The sequence below is a fragment of the Saccopteryx leptura genome, chromosome 8 (assembly GCF_036850995.1).
Source record: "Saccopteryx leptura isolate mSacLep1 chromosome 8, mSacLep1_pri_phased_curated, whole genome shotgun sequence".
NCBI lineage: Eukaryota > Metazoa > Chordata > Mammalia > Chiroptera > Emballonuridae > Saccopteryx > Saccopteryx leptura.
In genome coordinates this window covers 27,926,272-27,938,521 of record NC_089510.1, presented here as the reverse complement: position 1 = coordinate 27,938,521, position 12,250 = coordinate 27,926,272, and the positions used below count along the sequence as shown (strand labels likewise).

Genomic DNA, 12,250 nt, shown 5'->3' with positions numbered 1-12,250 from the left:
AAAAGAAATACCTAGAATAAATTTAATCATTGATGTAAAATATCTGTACTCAGAAAATCATAAGACACTGAAGAAAGAACTTGAAGAAGATACAAATAAGTAAAAGAATATACAGAGTTTATGGATAGGAATAATTAACACCATTAAGATGTACATAATATCCAAAGCAATGTATAGATTCAATGTTGTTCCAATCAAGATACCAATGGTGTATTTTGCAGAACTAGAACAAATATTCTGAGAACTTATATGAAACCACAAAAGGCCTTAAATAGCCACAGCAATCTTGAGGAAAAAATAAGAAGTTGGAAGGAAAAATGTTACCTGATATCAAACCATACTACAAGCCATAGTAATCAAAATATCATGGTAGTACATAAAAACAGACATATAGTTTAATGGAACAAAAAAGAGATCTTAAAAATAGTCCCATGACTTTATGGTCACTTAATACTCAACAAAAGAGATAAAAACATACAATAAGGTAAAGGTGGTCTATTCAATAAATAGTGTCAAGAAAAACTGATATATGCCTGCACAGAATGAAACTAGAACACCTTTTTCACCATACATATGAATAAACACAAAAGTGATTAATGACTTAAATGTTAGACTTGAAATCATAAATATCCTAGAAGAAAATATAGGCAATAAAATCTCAGACATTTTTTCTAGCAATATGTTTCTGATATGTCTCCTCAGGCAAGGGAAACCACAGAAAAAAATAAATGGGATTACATCAAACTAAAAAATTTTGGCACAACAAAGAAAGAACAACCTACTGAATAAGAGAACATGTTCGCTGAACATCTGATAAAGGCTTAACATCCAAAATATAAAAGAAACTTATAAAACTCAACACCAGGAAGACAAACAATCCAATTTAAAAATGGGCAAAGGACCTAAAGATACTTCTCCAAAGAGGACATACAGATGGCCAATAGACATATGAAAAGATGCTCAATGTCTTTAATCATCAGAGAAATGCAAATTAAAACCATAATAAGATATCACCTCACACCTGTCAGAACAGCTATCATCAATCAATAAATCAACAAAAAAGTCTTGACAAGGATGAAGAGAAAGCAGAATCTTCATACATTGTTGGTGGGAATGCAGATCATCACAACCATTGTGGAAAACAGTATGGATTTAACTCAAATAATTAAAAATAAAACTGCTTTATGACTCAGAAGTTCCATCTCTGAGAATAAAGCTGAAAAAAGCTGACACCCTAATTTAAAACAATATGTGAACCCCTAAATTCATTGCAGGGTTATTTACAACAGCCAAGATGTGGGAACAGCCAAAGAGCTCATCGGTAGATGAATAGATCAAAAAGCTGTGGTCCATTTCACAATGGAATCCTACTCAGCTGTAAAAAAGAAGGAAATCTTGCCTTTTGTGACAGGATGGGTAGGCCTGGAAATTATTATGCTAATTGAAATAAGCCAATCAGAGAAAGACCAGTACCATATGATTTTACTTATATATGGATCTAATAAAATAACAAACAAAATAGAAACAAATTCATAGATATGGAGAACAGATTGGCAGCTATCAGAGGGGGAGGGGTTTGGGAGCTGGGTGAAAAAGGTGAGAGGTTTAAGCAAAGAGAAAATAAACCCACAGACACAGACAACAGAATGGGGATTATAAGAGAAAAACGGGGGTGGGAGAGGAACCAGAGGGGAGAGGGGGTGGTAAATGGTGACAGAAGGAGACTTGACTTGGGGTGGTGAACACACAATACAGTGTACAGATGATGTGTTATGGAATTGTGCACCTGAAACCTATATAATTCTATAAACCAATGTGACCTTAATAAATTAAATAAAAATTTAAAAAGAAGATTTCCAGAATTTCCCTCTCCTGTGTGGTTTTGTATTGCTTTTTCATGGTCCATGTTACCTGCTGACATTGTCAGTACAATGAAACCAAACTGACAGATGGGAGCAGATTGTTCTGCCATTTTTCTAGATCTTTGTTGCATATCAAATCTGGGGCTAATAAACCACACTTGTTTAATCTGCTCATGAGGTTCACAACAATCTTCCCAGCTCTGTGATCATCAATAACTTTAAATTCACCATGAACCATGCTTCATCACTACAGAGAGAAACCAGACAATGACTTTGGAGCATGGCCTAATAACCTAACATTTGCCTCTCTTTCTGGCATTGCTGATCCTCCTGAGAGCATCAGCGGGGACATTCATGTGCACCATTATGGTATAACAGAAAATAATGGAAAGAGAATGGGAGGGGCAAGTGCACAGAGTTAGGACGATTTAACACTCTTGAAGGCTCCTTTCTACCCTCATAAGGCTCTAAGGTACTCACTCATTAACTCATTTTTTTTTATTTGCTTAACAAATGTTTTGGAGATCTACTGCAGGCCAGACTGTGAGTAGGCACTGAGAATACAATGAAAATAGAGATAAACAAACAGTGTGATGACAGGGGAAAAAGGAAAAAAAACAACATCTGCCCTTGGAGAGCTTTGAGCCTCCTACAACAATGGAGGTGTTCTTTGTTCTGCACTGCCCAATATGCTAGCTATGGGCACATGTGGCTTCTTTGATCACTTGATATGTCGCTGGCACAATGGGAAAACTGAATTTTTAATTTCATTTAATTTTAGTTAAATAAAATTTAAATAGCTACATGTGGCTAGTGGCCACTATATTGGACAGTGCAGATCTAGTGGGAAAAAATACTTAATCAAATGAATGCAATATTATAACAGTGCTGTGTACTAATAAGGACATTAGATACTAAGTGCTCTGAAAACAAATAATAGGAGGATTTGACCAATTCAGGGATATCAGGAAAAGCTTATTCTAAGAAAGTAGCATAGAGGGAGAAATCTTAAAGAAGAGTATGGTGAACTAGATGGAGTAGGACATCACCGAAGGCAATCTAGGCTTCGAGAATAAAGGAGGCGTGATACCGTGGGAAGCACACTCAGGGTATCTCGGGAAAACAGCAGCCAGACCTTACAGGACACGTGAGGGATTCTGATGTTTAGCCTGAGGACAGGGTTATAAGCAAGCAGGCTTTGAGGGTTTGAATATGTGTGAAGTGATTGTATTTTGTCAAGCTCCCCACAACACACTGAAAGATAGCAAGAGACAGCACAGGCAGATCAGCAAACTGCCTATTGTGATGGTCCATGTGAACAATGATGGTATATGGCTTGAATCTGAACAGGTTTGTGAGATATAGAAAAAGCAAAAGCAATATACCGTGAAAGAAAACTGGATAGCAAAAGTAAGGGAAGAAGATGTGGTTTCAAGGATGACAGTCCAACTTGCACATCCTGGTGGATGGCGGAGCCATTGACTAAACAGAAAACATGGAGGAAAGAGCAGGTCTAGAAGAGATGTGATTAGTTGGGTCTCTGATATGATGAGTCACAGGTATTCAGGAATATCCAAATAGTCTGTTGAATAGGCAGAAGCTCAGAGGAAAGGTAAGGGCTGAAGGTAGAAATTGGTGGGTCTTTAGTGAATAGTGTGTTAGTACTTCTGTCACCATGATAATGTAAGGTATTATTGGCAAGTTGTCACAGATATTTGTAATTATTGCAGATAAGGCAGTAAGTACATATAGCATATTTCCAATTCAATAATTACAAAAGTAGTTTAACCAAGAAGAGATTGGGAAGTGTGCAAATGGGGGGAAATATTGGTAGTTTATTTATAAAAGTTTCCTAAGAAAGTAAAACTACATCCAGAGATAAGGAATATGGCATGAGAAATTCGTGCAGATGCTCAGAAAGAACCAGGAGAGATGAAAAGATTCAATGCAAGCTAAGGGTTCAGAGAATCCAACTAGCCTAGAAAAGAACCCAGTAGCTCAGATGTAACAGATAGAAATAGGTTCTATGGGGAACTGAGACCAGACTGAGTGGCAGCAATAACAGTGGTGAAGATTTTTAAATTAACTTGTTTGGTTTCTGCTTGTGGGTGATAATTATATTTGAATATGGATAAGTTGAATACTTAATCAAAAATGATGCCACAATACAATTAACAATACAAATTGGAAACTCGTCCAAGTTTTTCATTCTCTTTCCATATACTATTTCCATCTTACAAGCATGTCATCTATCCAATTGGTGAAAACTCATCAGTTTTGAACAATCTGCTCTCAGCCGGCTATATGTGTGACTGTTAGTCTTATTACTACTCCATTAGCTGAGGATCAATTTCTTCCATTTAAAAGTCTTTCTGTAGGACTATAGGCTAGTGGAGAAATAAAACAGAAATGGTCATAATAGTTCCAATAAAAATTTTATGACTTGTTCTGAAAATAACAATACTAAAACACTGAAAGCAGAAATCTCCATTTGCTCCCAAATAGTAAGAACTATTTTGACTTGTGGCGGAGACTCCTGGAAATGTGTTCAGACAGTTTCAGGACATAAAAGGAACTGAATCTAAATCTAATCAGAATATAAACACTCAGGTTCTTCAAGCCAAGATACTGTTCTCTTTCATGCTTCCGATGTGCTTCATCCAGCTCTCTTCCCCACCCTTCCTGCCCAGAGGCAGTCACTAAGAGGAATGTGACATATATGCCTTCCAGCCCAAGCTTTTATACTTTTTACCACATTTATGAATACAAAATCAATTTATAGGATTGCTTTGGGCTTAATTTGTTTTTGCGTCATTCTATAATACAGATCATTCTAAAGCTTGCTTTTTCATCCACTTTTGATTTTATGATTTCTCCATGTTGAAATGTATAGCTTTGGTTTGTTTCAATTGCTGTTAACCTTCCAACATATGAATAGCTTTATCTTATTCATTCACCTTTTGATTGATATCAAGTTACTACCAGTTATTCACTATTACAAAAATGGAGCAATGAATACATTTTACACATCTTCCTATATGCTTGAGCACAAGGTTCTAGATCAGTGGTAGTCAACCTGGTCCCTACCGCCCACTAGTGGGCGTTCCAGCTTTCATGGTGGGTGGTAGAGGAGCAACCAAAGTATAGATAAAAAGATAGATTTAACTATAGTAAGTTGTTTTATAAAGATTTCTTCTGCCAAACTTAGCGAAAATCCGACATAAAGTACTTGGTAAGTAATTATTATTAAATGCTTTAACTTGCTGTAACTCTGCTTTATAAATTTTATAAAGTAAAGTTACTTCCCTACTTTATAAATCACCATTACTGTGGAAGCAGAGGGCGGTTAGAAAATTTTACTACTAACAGAGATACAAATGTGGGCAGTAGGTATAAAAAGGTTGACTACCCCTGTTCTAGATCAAGCTAGATCTAGATTAAAATAGTTTTAGCCTGTGACTTCATTAGATATTGGCAAATGTCTTACAAAGTGGTGAGAACTGTTAACATTCTTAGCAGCAGTGGATAAGATCTTTTTTACACACATTTGAGTTTTTTATATTTGCTGATCAAATGAGTATGAAATGGTGAGTCATTTCATTTTTTCCCCTGACTACTCGTTAAGCATCATTTTTATGTTTATTGTGTTTAGTTTACATTTTCTTTAAACTGTTGCTTCGTATCTGTTCATTTTTAGACTTGTCATTTTTGTCCAGAGTTCTCTATATACCATATGTCTAGACATAAAGCAGGCCCAAAAATAAGGCTTTGCCCCAGTGTTCCAAATGAAAAGATACAAAAAGTTCTGTACTACTTGAATATAAAAATCTTTATGTCATCAAATGTATTACTTTTGGTATTAATGCCATTTTAAATGCATATTTTAAATCTTATATTGCATAATAAATTATCTTAAGAATAGTGCTTTTTCCTTTGCTCACATTTCATTAAACAGTGTTATTCAAATTGCTAATGAGCATTTCCAACATCAGGGTGTGTCATCATTAAGCTACTTTTGGCATAATTTACAGTACTCTAAAGTGAATCACTTCACTTCTATTTAAATAAATTTTGAATCTGTGTTTAATATACTCACAATATTTTGTTTTAGCCTACAAAATATGATTTTATATTCATGATCTTCACAATATGATTACAAACTATATCACTTCTGTGCCCATTATATTCCATTTACCACTTCAGATTCACTTCCCTTCCTTCTCCTCTCTTCTTTTCACTCTGGAAAATTGACCAGGGTAGAGCACATCCCTAGGAACCCTTGGTCTTAGGCTTTCTCTTAGGGTCAGCCAATGAAAGGCCGGACAGGAGATGAAAAGAAGGGAGGATGGTGAGTTTGTTATATCTATTCCTCTGGCGTCATCTTTTGGAGTTTACCTCAGTCTGGCTGCATCCCTGGTCATTGCTCCTCTTAAGGAACCCTGCTCCTCATGACTTTCTTTTTCCATGTCCTGAGATCTCTCTTCTCTCCCTTTTTCTTTGCAGACCTAGGAGGGTCAGAGTTCTGGGCCTGTTAGCCCTGGGGTTCTGCATTATTTCTTGTATTTCTCTAACATCCCATCACACCTTTATAACTAGTCTTTTAACTAAAAATTCTCCTTGGTTTTTTCTAATTTGAGTGTGCCATGAATTTCCCATTGGGAAACTGACTAATTTGGATATTTTAAAAACAACCTTTAGAAGGCTTATTTACCACAACATCCAACCCTTAAGATTCAGGTCATATCTCAGGATTAAATAATCTATATTAACCTTCTTCAAATTATTTTGTTTTTGGCCCTGGCCGGTTGGCTCAGTGGTAGAGCGTCGGCCTGGGGTGCAGAAGTCCCGGGTTCAATTCCTGGCCAGGGCACACAGGAGAAGCGCCCATCTGCTTCTCCACCCCTCCCCCTCTCCTTCCTCTCTGTCTCTCTCTTCCCCTCCCGCAGCCAAGGCTCCATTGGAGCAAAGATGGCCCGGGCACTGGGGATGGCTTCTTGGCCTCTGCCCCAGGCGCTAGAGTGGCTCTGGTCGCAACAGAGTGACGCCCAGGAGGGGCAGAGCATCGCCCCCTGGTGGGCAGAGTGTCGCCCCTGGTGGGCGTGCCGGGTGGATCCTGGTCGTGCGCATGCGGAAGTCTGTCGGACTGTCTCTCCCCATTTCCAGCTTCAGAAAAATACACACACACACACAAAAAATTATTTTGTTTTCTTTGTTGTTCTAACCACCTTCAAACTGGGTCTTCTACAAATGTAAGGGTCATACTAATTGGGTGGTTCTAGGCTGCCCATACATTCCCTAGACTTCAAGGACTTCATTATGCCCTCTTTACTGAAAAAAAAAATTTTGAGGTAAAAGACATTGCCTTGTATTTCATAATATACAGTATTCTGGATCCTAAATATCTGCAATTTGTGTTGCTAATCTCTTCTTTCAATCTATCAGTTTAACTTCAAACTTATTTGTGGTGTCTTTTGCTAAAAGGTGTGTGTTTTAATAGAGACAAATTTATGTCATTTATGACTTGTAGCTTTTATATATTCTTTAAGGAATTCTTTCCTACCCCAAGTTGACAAGGATATTCTTTATGTTGACTTCTAAATGTTTTATAGGGTTTTTTTTTTACACTGGTGATTGCATAATATATTATGAATAAAAAGAGCATATTCTTCCTTATGGAGAACCAATTGGCATGCCCATTTACTGAATAGTATATTATTTCCCCATTGATTTGAATCTCTTCTATTTCATCTTTTTCATAAGGGTTCTTATGTGCATGGGTCTTTTCTGCATATCCCTGCATGCTCCACTGCATATATGCATGCTCCACTGCATATCCCTGCACCAATTCAACATCATGGTTCTGTAATAAATCACAACATCTAGCAGGAAAGATGATCCCACCTTGTTGATTTTCAAAAGTTCTTGATTTCATCTGTTTATTTGTTTTGGAGGGTGAATTTTTTTTGGTCCCTGTACTGCTAAAATAGACAATTTCTCCATAAAATAAAATGTGAACAGTGTCCTTGGAACTGGAAATTGATTTTTTTCATTTGAATTCCAGAATCTCATTGTCTCACTACATAAAAAACATCTTGCTGGAATTTTGAGTAAGATTGACTTGACTTTATAAATTAATTTGGGATAGAAGAAATGTTTTTGCAATAGTGAATCCTCCCATATAGCAACATGGTTGAGCTCCAAATTTATTCAGAGTTTCTTTTACATTTAAAGACTATTTTCATTAAATTATCTTTCACATTTTCTGGCAGCTTTATTGCTAGGTATTTTATAAAATGGGATACCTTTAAATTTTGGAATTGGTAAGTACTAGTATAGAAAACCTAATTGTTTTATCTAGCCACTGCTAAAATATTTAGTTTCATAGTTTATTTCTATTGCATTTTCTATGCATCTCCTTATATTATTACAAGTAACAAAATGTTTTCCTCTTTCTTTTTAATCCCTATATCTCCTACTTCATTTCTTTGACTAGAAGCAGTGATAGTGGACATCCTTACCTTTTGCACATTAATGGGAATGTTTCCCACATTTCTCCACTTGTATTCATCTAATGACATTTAATGTAGATTGCTGTGAAAATAAAGATGTTCACAATAATTTTTAGCTTCTAAAACTAACATATCATGGATGGGTATTGATTTATCACAAGTACTTTTTTTCTAGCAATTGAAATAATACATAGTTTATATTATCTTTACATATTTTATATATACATTTTAATTACTTTATACATTATATTTATTTTTTACACATTTTTAAAAATCTTAATATTGTACTTATACAAATAAACTGAAATAGAGTTATATCCCTAAACATATACTGCTGGATGGATTTTAGTTAATATTTGATTTAGGATATTTACAAGTATGTTCATAAATGAGATTGGCCCCATACATTTTATTTTGCACTGTCCTATTCCAATTTGGGCATTGTATTAGTTTCCTACTGCTGCTGTAACAAGTAATCACATATTTAGTAGCTTAACACAATGCAAGTTTATGATATTATAGTCCTGGAGTTCAGAAGTCTAAAACTGTGTCACACTGGCTAAAACCAGTGTCAGCAGGGCTGCCTTCCTTCTTAGAGCTCTAAGGGAGATTCCATTTTCCTGCTTTTCTCAGCCTCTGGATGCCACCCACGTAGTTTTGCTGATGGTCTCCTTCCATTTCAAAGCCAGCCTGGTTGAGACTTTCTCATACCACATCATTCTGACTTTTTCTGATGCCTTCCTTCATATTTAAAAAACAACTCTCAATTACAATTTACATTTGATATTATTTTGTATTAGTTTCAGGTATATAACACACATTAGACAATCATACTTTACAAAGTGATCCCCTCTATTTCCAGTACCCACCTGGCACCGTGCATAGTTATTACAATATTACTGACTATATGCCCTATGCTATACTTTACATCCTTGTGACTATTGTACAAATATCAACTTGTACTTCTTAATCCCTTCACCTTTTTTACCCAGCCCTGAATCCCCCACCTCTCTGGCAACCAAAACTTTGTTCTCTGTATCAATTAGTCTCTTTCTGTTTCGTTCATTTATCTTGTTCTTGAGGACTGTGAGATTCCACTTGGTTCAATGGACAATCCAGGCTTAACCTCTTCATTTTAATTTAGCAGATTAACAACCTTAACTCCATCCGCTACTTTAATTGCTCTTTGCCATGTAGCACAACATATTCACAAGTTTCAATGATTAGAATATCTTTGGGAGGTAATTATTCTATCTACTATAGATATTAAAGATTTAAGTTGAGAGAATTTCTCTTTCTGTTCTCTGAAACAGATGATAGAGGTCACTTGCCTCTTGGAGGTTTAATGAAACTCACCTTTTTGAGTAATTCTCTTTTTCAGGAATGCTAATACTCGAGTTAATAATTGATTTTTTTCTCTCTTAGTATTCTAGTGGCTATTTCCAGCTTAGAACTAAATATCCCACCAGAGCCATAAAACCCTCCTGGACACATTGTGTTTTGTTTTCATTGGAAACGTTCCACCAGGATCCCCGTGGGGGTATTTTCCCCCAAATTAGACTCTGCTCTCTAAGAATAGCTGTCACTGAAGTTGAACTTTGTTATCATCCTGAAAATTTTTTTCCTTCTTTTCTCTATGGAATTCTCTATTGCCTGGGTAGTTTGGCTTCTAGTTTCTTATTATCTCCTTCATTTGGATGGTATACATTCTACAGTAGCTTCATGAGAAAAAGGATATTGAAGGTAAATTAATTGAGAGATTGCTTATCAGAAGTTGTTTATTCTATTTTCATAATTGACAGGTAGCTTGGCATAGAAATCTAGGATGAAAATATTTTTTTAATTTTATTTAGAAAATTAACTTTAACAGGGTAACATTGATCAATAAGAGTACATAGGTTTCAGGTGAACATTTCTATAGCATTTGAACTGTTGATTATGTTGTATACTCATCACACAAAGTCAAGTCATTTTCAGTCACCTTATATGTGTCCCTCTTTACACCCTTCCTCCAGCCTCCCCTTCCCTGCCCCATTCACTCAAGTCCCTTTCCCATCCCCTATATTTCCTTCCCCGCTCCATAACCACTTCACTTTTATCTATGTCCAAAAGTCTCAGTTTTATATCTCACCTATGTGTGAAATCATATCGTTCCTAGCCTTTTCTGATTTATTTATTTCACTCAGTATAATGTTCTTAAGGTCCATCCATGTTGTTGTAAATGTCACTATGTCATCATTTCTTATGGCTGAGTAGTATTCCATTGTATATATGTACCACATCTTTTTTATCCAATCCTCTATCAAGGGACAATTTGGTTGTTTCCATGTCTTGGCCACTGTGAATAATGTTGCAATGAACATGGTGGTGCATGTGTCTTTAAGTATAAATGTTTTCAAGTTTTGGGGGTAGATATCCAGTAAAGGGATTGCTGGGTCAGATGGTAGTTCCATTCTTAATTCTTTGACAAACCACCATACTTTCTTCCATAATGGTTGTACTAGTTTATATTAACACCATCAGTGAATGAGGATTCCTTTTTCTTCACAGCCTCTTTAACACTTATTATTACCTGTCTTGTTGATAATAGCCAATCTAACAGGTGTGAGGTGGTATCTCATTGTAGTTTTGATTTGCATTTCTTGAATTAGGCTGGAAATCTTTTCCCCTCAACTTTAAGAGTATACCTCTATTGTTTTCTAGATTCCAGTGCTACTGGTAAAAAATGCAATGCCATGCTAATTTTAAATCCTTTCCAGAGAAGAAAGAGAAGGATGTTAAGACTGTCTCTTCATCCTTCTGCCATTGTGGTATTCCCAACATGAGCTTGATGTATTGAATTCTCCAGGATGACGCTGCCTAGTGCCCATAATAGTCATTCTTGTTCTAATTTCCCCAGCCTAATTTTCTAGAGCTAGTGTGAGGAGCAACATAGCCATTTTAGACTATTAGATTTATATGACCAGCCCAGTTTTAGCTCCCTCCACATATGGAGACCTAAGTCTCCATTTAGCCCTCATGTCAAATGCCAGCCATTAAGTTTATCTAATGGAGATAACATGGGCCATTTGGATTTACCTCACTTATCTCTGACATTTGTAGGTGTTTTTCTTTTACTTTGTTCCTTCTCTTTTTTGAACTATTCACTTAAAACTTGATTTTACTTCATGTTTTCCCAAATATTCTATGGTTGGGGAGTGAGGGAGGCATCTTTCCTATCAGCTCAGTTTGTTACACTGTATAGAAGACATCTCTGAGATAGCATTTGGAAAAGCATCATTGATTCACCAAAGTATATAGAAAATACTGGAATCACTGGAATTTTTATTGATCCACTCACTCACACAGTATGTTTATGCCAAGTGGTGTTAACATTTTTTGTCCCCAGAAACATAAAGATTTTTCTCTTGGTTTAAGACATCCAATAGGCATACATATGAACATGTTAAAATCAAATTGTGTCATATTTCCCTCAGATTTACAATAGGAAGAAAGAAAACAAAGCAAAATTGTTTCAAAATTAAATTATATTCTGATACTTTCTATACACTGGCTTTGAAATAATAACTTAATGCACTTGAAAATGTTCACATTTCTTATGATGCAACAACTTTTTTCTTCAGTGAAAAGACTCTACAGCTGTAATGAATGAAAACTTTACATTTGACTCTTTGGTAGAACTAGCAGTGAAGGAAACATATTGTACTTAAATTTGTTTTTTTTTATCTGCATAAAGAAAAAACAATATTCAGTTGCTATTTTTAAAATACCTACAGCCATAAAAGTTTCACATTTTAAAAGTTTTCAACATTTCCACATTTAATTAGGATTCAGAATATCTCAGAAAAATTATTATTTGCATTTAAGCTTGATGATGTT

At 35.7% G+C, this 12,250-nt stretch overlaps 1 non-coding gene across 1 annotated transcript; it reads left to right on the top strand.

Moving 5' to 3' along the window:
- Window positions 1-6,656: 6,656 nt before the first annotated feature.
- Window positions 6,657-6,732, top strand: TRNAP-GGG (transfer RNA proline (anticodon GGG)). The gene has a single exon. It is a non-coding gene; the product is annotated as a tRNA-Pro (tRNA).
- Window positions 6,733-12,250: the final 5,518 nt, after the last annotated feature.